The following is a 7074-nucleotide window of genomic DNA, read 5'->3' on the forward strand; positions in this document are numbered from 1 at the left end:
GACAGCCTCCTTGGACTGAGGTGGAAAGGAGTAGTAGAGTGTCATCTGCATATTGATGACACTGCACCCCAAAACTCCGAACAACCTCTCCCAGCAGCTTCATGTTTATATTAAACAGCATAGGGGACAACACAGAACCCTGAGGGACCCATCAGGCTAATGGCTAGCAGGGGTTGAGCAGGAGTCCCCTAGTACCATCTTCTGGATTTGCCCCTCCAGGAAGGAATGGAGCCATTGTAAAACAGTGCCCCCAAGTCCCATCCTAGAGAGGCGATCCAGAAGGATACCAAGGTCAATGGTATCAAAGGCCGCTGAGAGGTCCAGTAGAACCAACAGGGACATACTCCCCCTTTCCAGTTCCCTGCGTAGGTCATCCACCAAAGCGACCAAGGCTGTCTCTGTTCCATAGCCAGGCCTGATCTAGATAATCCGTTTCATCCAGAAACCCCTGGAGTTGGGAAGCCACCACATGTTCTAAAACCTTGGCCAAAAATGGTAGGTTGGACACTGGCCGATAATTATTCATTATTGTGGGATACAGGGATAGCTTTTATCTGCTACATTTTATTGTTTGAATGTTAACATGTATTAATATGTGTTATATTTAACTATTTTTGTAGAATGTATGGCATAGGCAGGCTTATTTTATCTATTTTAATTGACTGTATGTACAGCACTGTGTACATTTACAGCACTATATAAATAAAGCTTAATAATAATAATAATAATAATAATAATAACAACAACTGCATCCTTTAGGCAAGATGGAACTCTGCCTTGTTGTAGGGAGGCACTGACTATCCCCTTTACCCACTCAGCCAGTCCCCCTCTGGCCAGTTTAATAAGCCAAGAAGGACAAGTGTGGTGGCTCTTACCTTTCCAAGGATCCTGTCCACATCATCAGGCTGCACAAGGTGAAAAATATCCATTAACACTGGACCGATAGGAGCCAAAGTTACATTCACTGGTACTGTATTAACTGTAGCAGCCAAGTCAGAGCGGATCTGAGTGACTTTATCTGCAAAATGCCATGCAAATTCTTCACAGCAGGCGTCCAAGTGGTCTGCATGTTCTGCTTGAGAGTGAGTGTGTAAAAGAGCCCTGACCACTTGGAACAGCTCTGCTAGACGGATCCATGCAGATGCAATGCTGGCAGCAAAAAATGGCCTTCAAATAAGCTCTAGCCTGTGTTCGGTCAGATTCACTTTGCGTCTTCTGCCAACGTTGCTCTAGTCTCTGTCTCACTTGCTTCATCACCATCAACTCCCTGGAGCACCAAAGGGCTGGTTTGGCTTCACTCCGTAAAAGGGGACACTCAGGAGCGAATGTGTCCACCGCCCTGGCCATTCCTCTCTTTTTCTGAATGGAGAGACTCAATCATGGAAGCTACAGCCCTTGGTCTGCAAGACCTGACCAAGGCTGTTGATGACAGCATGACTTGGAGGTCTCTCCTTCATAGAGCCATCATAATTTGAAATGACTTGATAGGAATTTACAACAAAACCAATGTGAAGATACTAGGAGAAGATTGTACAGAATTCTCCCCTCTCTGTTATGTTTTTCAACCAGTTTTCCCCAAAGTCATGAAACCTATTTTTCACCAGGAAAATTAATAAGGACGAATATTCTTTCCATCTGTAGCTCCAAGTTTCTTATCAAGTCTAAAAAAGGAACAAGCAAGATGGCACATCTGGAGAGGAGGAAGGGGAGAGATATGGAGACTGAGGGCTAATCTGCACTGAAGAATTAAAACAGTTTGACACTGTTCTAACCGCTGTGAGTTCCTCTGGGGAATTCTGGGGCTTGTAGTTTTGTGGGATATTTAGCTCTCTCTGCCAGAGAGCTCTGGTGCCACAACAAAGTACAGATCCCAGTGTTACCTAAACTGCTCCACAATTGACTTTGCTAGAGGTGTTCATGAATTAGCTCAAGGCAGCAGGAAGGAGGCTTTTGGGGACTTTAATAAGTGGGGATCTTTTTACCAGGTCCAAACACTAGAACTACAGAGTTCAAGGTTCAAATGTAGTTTTATTGAAACAGCAAAGGGGTTGCAACATTCACACAAAAGCATTCACTCACTCTCATACAAGAGCTAACAAAATAAAGGTAGGTTTAATGGGGTAGAGATTAGAAGGATGGGACCATACATTACCAGTTCAAAGGCCAGGTTTCCAAATCAGAGGGAAGATTGTGGGAACGATGGACTCAGGTTGCTGCCTGGCTAGAAATCTGAGCAGCCTAAATGAAATCCGACAGCATAATTGCCTGGATTCTCCCAAAACCAGACAACCAAGAGCAAACAGCTGCCCTTTATACTTTTTAGGTTTGGGGGCAGATTCTTGGGAATCTTTGGGATGGAATTTTCCAGGGAAGGAAAGAGGAACCAACAGGGCAATAAAATGTAGCCCTCCTAAACAAAGTGGTGGCAAATCCATATGGCTGTCCCTTAGATGCCCAGATGGTACCAGAGCAACCTGTGTCTCTGAAACTGAAAGAATGGATTTGAATTTCAAAGGATACCTTTCTGCCTTTAGTGCTTCCTGGCTGAATCACTCTGGGGGGCTTTTTCCAGGCCTACCTAACAGGGCATGCCTTCCAGGATGGAGTTTGATGTTGAAGTTCAGTCACAGTGAGAGCCTTTAGGGCTGAAGCGTGGGGCATAAATACTGTAAATAAATAATAAAATAAATACATAAAAAGAGGCTATTGGGGCTAGTAATACTGGGATTCCACAGGATGGAGCCATGGCAGTTAAAAGTATTATCAAAGTGCTCTGTTTCTAGAGTGCAGATGCACCCTGAGATTCCCAGTCTCTAGATCATCTGGTTTCTAGGAGAAGAACAAAATCGTGGTTCCAGCCACAGGGGTGAGATGGGGGCAAGTGTCAGGATGGCAAAGAAATGGGGGGCACATGAAAGAAGAAAAAGAAAAAGCACTAGAAGTACATTAAGAAAAAGACAGGACAAGTCATAGAACCATAGAGCTGGAAGATACTGCAAGGGCCGTCCAGTCCAATCCCATTCTGCCATGCAGGAACTCTCAATCAAAGCATCCCCACTGACAGATGGCCATCCAGCCTCTGCTTAAAGACCTCCAAGGAGGGAGACTCCACTACACTCCGAGGAAGGAGTTTGTTCCACTGTCAAACAGCCCTTACTGTCAGGAAGTTCCTCCTAATGTTGAGGCGGAATCTCTTTTCCTGCAGCTTGCATCCATTGTTCCGTGTTCTAGTTTCTAGAGCAGCAGAAAACAAGTTTGCTCCATCCTCAATGTGACACCTCTTCAAATACTTAAAGGGTAATACTTGAATTAAGTCAGATCATTTAGAGGACATTGTGATGGTTTACTGAAGCAGTCGGGTCCTTGGTTTTGCCTTTCTGCCAGGGCTTCTTGGTTTTGTGTGTTGCCTTTTCCCATTTCCATTTGGGTGATGAAATTTGACATTTGGCAGCAGGGAAACGCAAAGGCTGTGGGCCGCCAGCCGCCTGTGTGTTTGCTGTCATTGTGCCTCTGTCACTTCGCATGTGTCTGCCGATGAAGACTGTTTGGTCGAAATGCCTTTCAGAGCGTGGCTTCTAAATTTGTACTTCACTCTTACTAACACATGCCGCTGTTGTTACCCTAGTTAGTTTTGCTTGTTCATTTTGCATGCAGTACACATAAAGTGACTGTGCTTTTCTTACCCTTGTATCTCTTTAGCAGTACACTTTCCTTGGGTTTGTTTGTTTGTTTTTTGCTCAGACCCAGCAGAGAAAGAAACCAATTCTGAGGCTGCATCAAGATTGCACTTCCAAAAAGGTGAAGATGGAAAGAAGAATGAGAGGAAGGGAAGGAGTCAGTGGAAGGACTGGAAGAGATGAAGTGAAAAAGAGCAAGAATGATTAAGGAAGGAAGGGAAGAAGAAAGAGAAAGGAGAAGTAGAGATTGAAAGTGAAAGAGGAGTGAGAAAATAAGAGGGAATGTAAGATCAAATAGGAAGGAACAGATGTGTAGCTAAGAAACATTTTAGAATGCATTGAATATATTGAAGATTCAGCTGATTGGTTAAGATTAAGATCCATAAAAATGAGATGATTGTGTGGATGTTTGTGATATGTAGCATTTTGGTCTATATGTCTGCAGTTTTTTATGGCAATAAAATTTAATTTTTTAAAAAGGTGGTGTTGGTGTTGGGGAAGGATTGCGCTTCCAAATGCCCACTGCATCACCACAGACCCCAGCATGGATGCTATGTGCTCATTGCAGCCACTTCTGCTGAGCTGGTCTGCTCTGAAAGGCATTTGCTGAGTGTTCTGCTCCTTTTGTGCCAAGGGGAAATAAATAAACCACACAGCTTTCCTCAGGCTTCCTTTTGGCATTACTTTGGCTCACAGAAAACCACTTCGAAAGACAAAATGGAGAAAAGTAACCCTTACGAATAAGGCTGACACTGATGTCTCAAAAATCTAGATCAAGGATGTGCAAGTCTAGATCTTCATGGGACTCAGATAGGGTTGCCATATCCCGCCGGTAGGTTGGACATGCACGGTTTTGGTGGTACCGGTACGGTCACGTCCCGGTTCCCGCCAAATCCCGCCTCCGGAGCCGGCTCCAGGGCTGGCCCCCCGATGCGGCCATTGCCCCAGCCGGCGGCCATTAATGTGGCCGGCTGGCCAGCCACCCACCTCCTCCTCCTCCGTGCTCCGCCTTCTGGGTGGGCCGCAGCGGCGGCTGCACCGCCCAAGGCAGCTGTGCGGGCCACGGATGGCTGCGGCTTGCGTGCGCCATGTGTTAGCGTGCGCACGCGCCGTGCTAGTTTGCACAGTGCCGCCTGGCCAGCCGGCCACCCACCTCCTCCTCCTCCGCCTCCTCCATGGGCTGCAGTTGCCCGGGGCATGGCTGGCTGTGGTTTGCGCGCGCTGCGCTTCCACGCGAGCGCAAGCACAGTTTGGCAGCAGCTCCTCTCCATCAGGCTGGCTGGCCAATAGGAGGACAGCAGGGGCAGGGCTGTTTCTAGCCCCAGTCTCCTATTGGCCAGCCTCAGGAAGCTTCAGAGAAAGAGGAAGCTTCAGAAGAGGAGGAGGAGGAGGAGCACTGAGAGCCTCTGGCTCTTGACCAGGGGGAGGAGAATGGGCCATTTCCTGGCACGATTTGGCACCAAATATGAAGAGGAGGAGGAGGTGGGTGGCTATTTGCACAATTTTTATTTTACATTTCTGGCCTCTGTCTAGGAATAATGCCCAAATGTCCTCCATTTTGATCATGCCTAAGAAACATGCATTTATATTTACATTTTTAAAAAAATCATCATATTTTTCGCGTGTCCTCCATTTTAATAAAATGTGTCCTACATTTGAAAATGTTGTCCTACATTTGTCCCGGTTTGGAGGTCCTGACCTATGGCAACCCTAGACTCAGAAAGGTTGTCTGGCAAAGTCTGCTGCACTGAAACTGCAAAAATTGTTGTGGGATTGACTAAATAATTAGTTGCCTTAAATCCTGTCCCAGGAGAAAGGTGGCATATAAGTTCAATATATTATTATTATTATTATTATTATTATTATCATCATCATCATCATCCCACCCTTCTCCCAAGAATGGGACTCAGATGGCTTACAACATTAAAAACAGTAAAATTAAAAGCATATAAAAATAGTATATTGAAACAGAATTAAATTACTGCAAAAATTAAAACAAATTACATGTTAAAATATTAAATAGATTAAAAGAGATAGGAAGGTTTAAAACACATTAAAACAGCCTGCATGCTCGTCTGTGCCTGCAGTTTACAAGTTGCACACTGTGCACTGCAGTTGTGCATCATGTATTGTGCATTGCAGAATGACACCTAATCATTGGCCTGTGTTTCAATGTGTCATTTCTTAAATTCATGTTTCTTTTTCCCAGTTATTTTTTTATTGGAAATTTACACAAATTAACAACAGTGAGTGATCGCCTCTCACTGATTCCTGTAGAGAACATTCAATGAATTCAAAATAAGATCAATCACAGGCAGAAATAGATCAGAACAACAGACACTGGCTATGATTCTCCATGATTGCTTCCATACTTTGAGAGTGGACCACCAGCAGAATTTTCAGGAGAGATGTGTGTGATAAATGAGTACCTGGTGGCCTCAAAGGTATCTTTGACTCTTTTGCCTCTTAGAAGAACAAGTTTAAATACCAATTTCTGCAATATACCAAAGGTCCAAACTCTGTCTGGCCACCAGTAGAAAGACAAGCTCTTATAAGTTTATCAACCATTGCCTGTCAAGTTTCCCTTGTCTGAAATGCTTGAGACCGGAAGTGTTTTGGATTTTTGGGGAGGATTTTGGAATACCTTTATTTGCATATACCTGCATAATGAGATATCTTCGACATGGGACCAAAGTGTAACCACAAAATTCATTTATGTTTCATATGCACCCTATACGCATAGCCTGAAAGTAATTTTATACGTAATATTTGTAATAATTTTCTGCATGTAAAGGACACCTGGAAACTCACCAGGAAACTTCCATTTAATAGCAATAATTTAAACTATAACTCTCCATTGTTACACATAGTTTTTGTTTGTTTGTTTCGTCATGCACTCACTTTGTACACATTGAGTCTATTTTATTCAAATGCTTGGGACCAAAAGTGTTTGGGATTTTTTCAGAATGTGTTATATTTGCATATACATAATGAGACATCTTGGTGATGGGACCCAGGTCTAAACACAAAATTCATTTATGCTTCAGTTCATATGCACCTTATACATAGCCTGAAGGTAACTTTATACACTGTTTTAAACAATTCTAGGCATGATACAAAGTTTGCATCCACTGAACCATTAGAAAAGCAAAGGTGTCACTATTTCAGCCACCCATGAAAAAGTTTTGGTTTTTGAAATATTTTGGAATATCAAAATTCAGGATCAGGGAGACTCAACCTGGACCTTGAATGCCAGTTTCCTTGCATTTTTGGTTATTTAACCACTTTGCAAACATTTTGTGCTGGTTCTTGAGTCTATAGTCTGTTTTCTCTTCAGACCATGCAAATCTTTCACCTTGAGTCTATTTTCATAAAAAGTCTGGATAAGAAAAACCAA

General features: G+C 43.6%; 1 protein-coding gene across 4 annotated transcripts in view; it reads right to left on the reverse strand.

The window, feature by feature from the left end:
- CNTFR (ciliary neurotrophic factor receptor) overlaps window positions 1–7074 on the reverse strand; it is a 549220-nt gene that overhangs the window by 181104 nt on the left and 361042 nt on the right. The gene's annotated exons all lie outside the window — the stretch shown is intronic.

This window comes from Sceloporus undulatus, chromosome 2 (genome assembly GCF_019175285.1).
Source record: "Sceloporus undulatus isolate JIND9_A2432 ecotype Alabama chromosome 2, SceUnd_v1.1, whole genome shotgun sequence".
NCBI lineage: Eukaryota > Metazoa > Chordata > Lepidosauria > Squamata > Phrynosomatidae > Sceloporus > Sceloporus undulatus.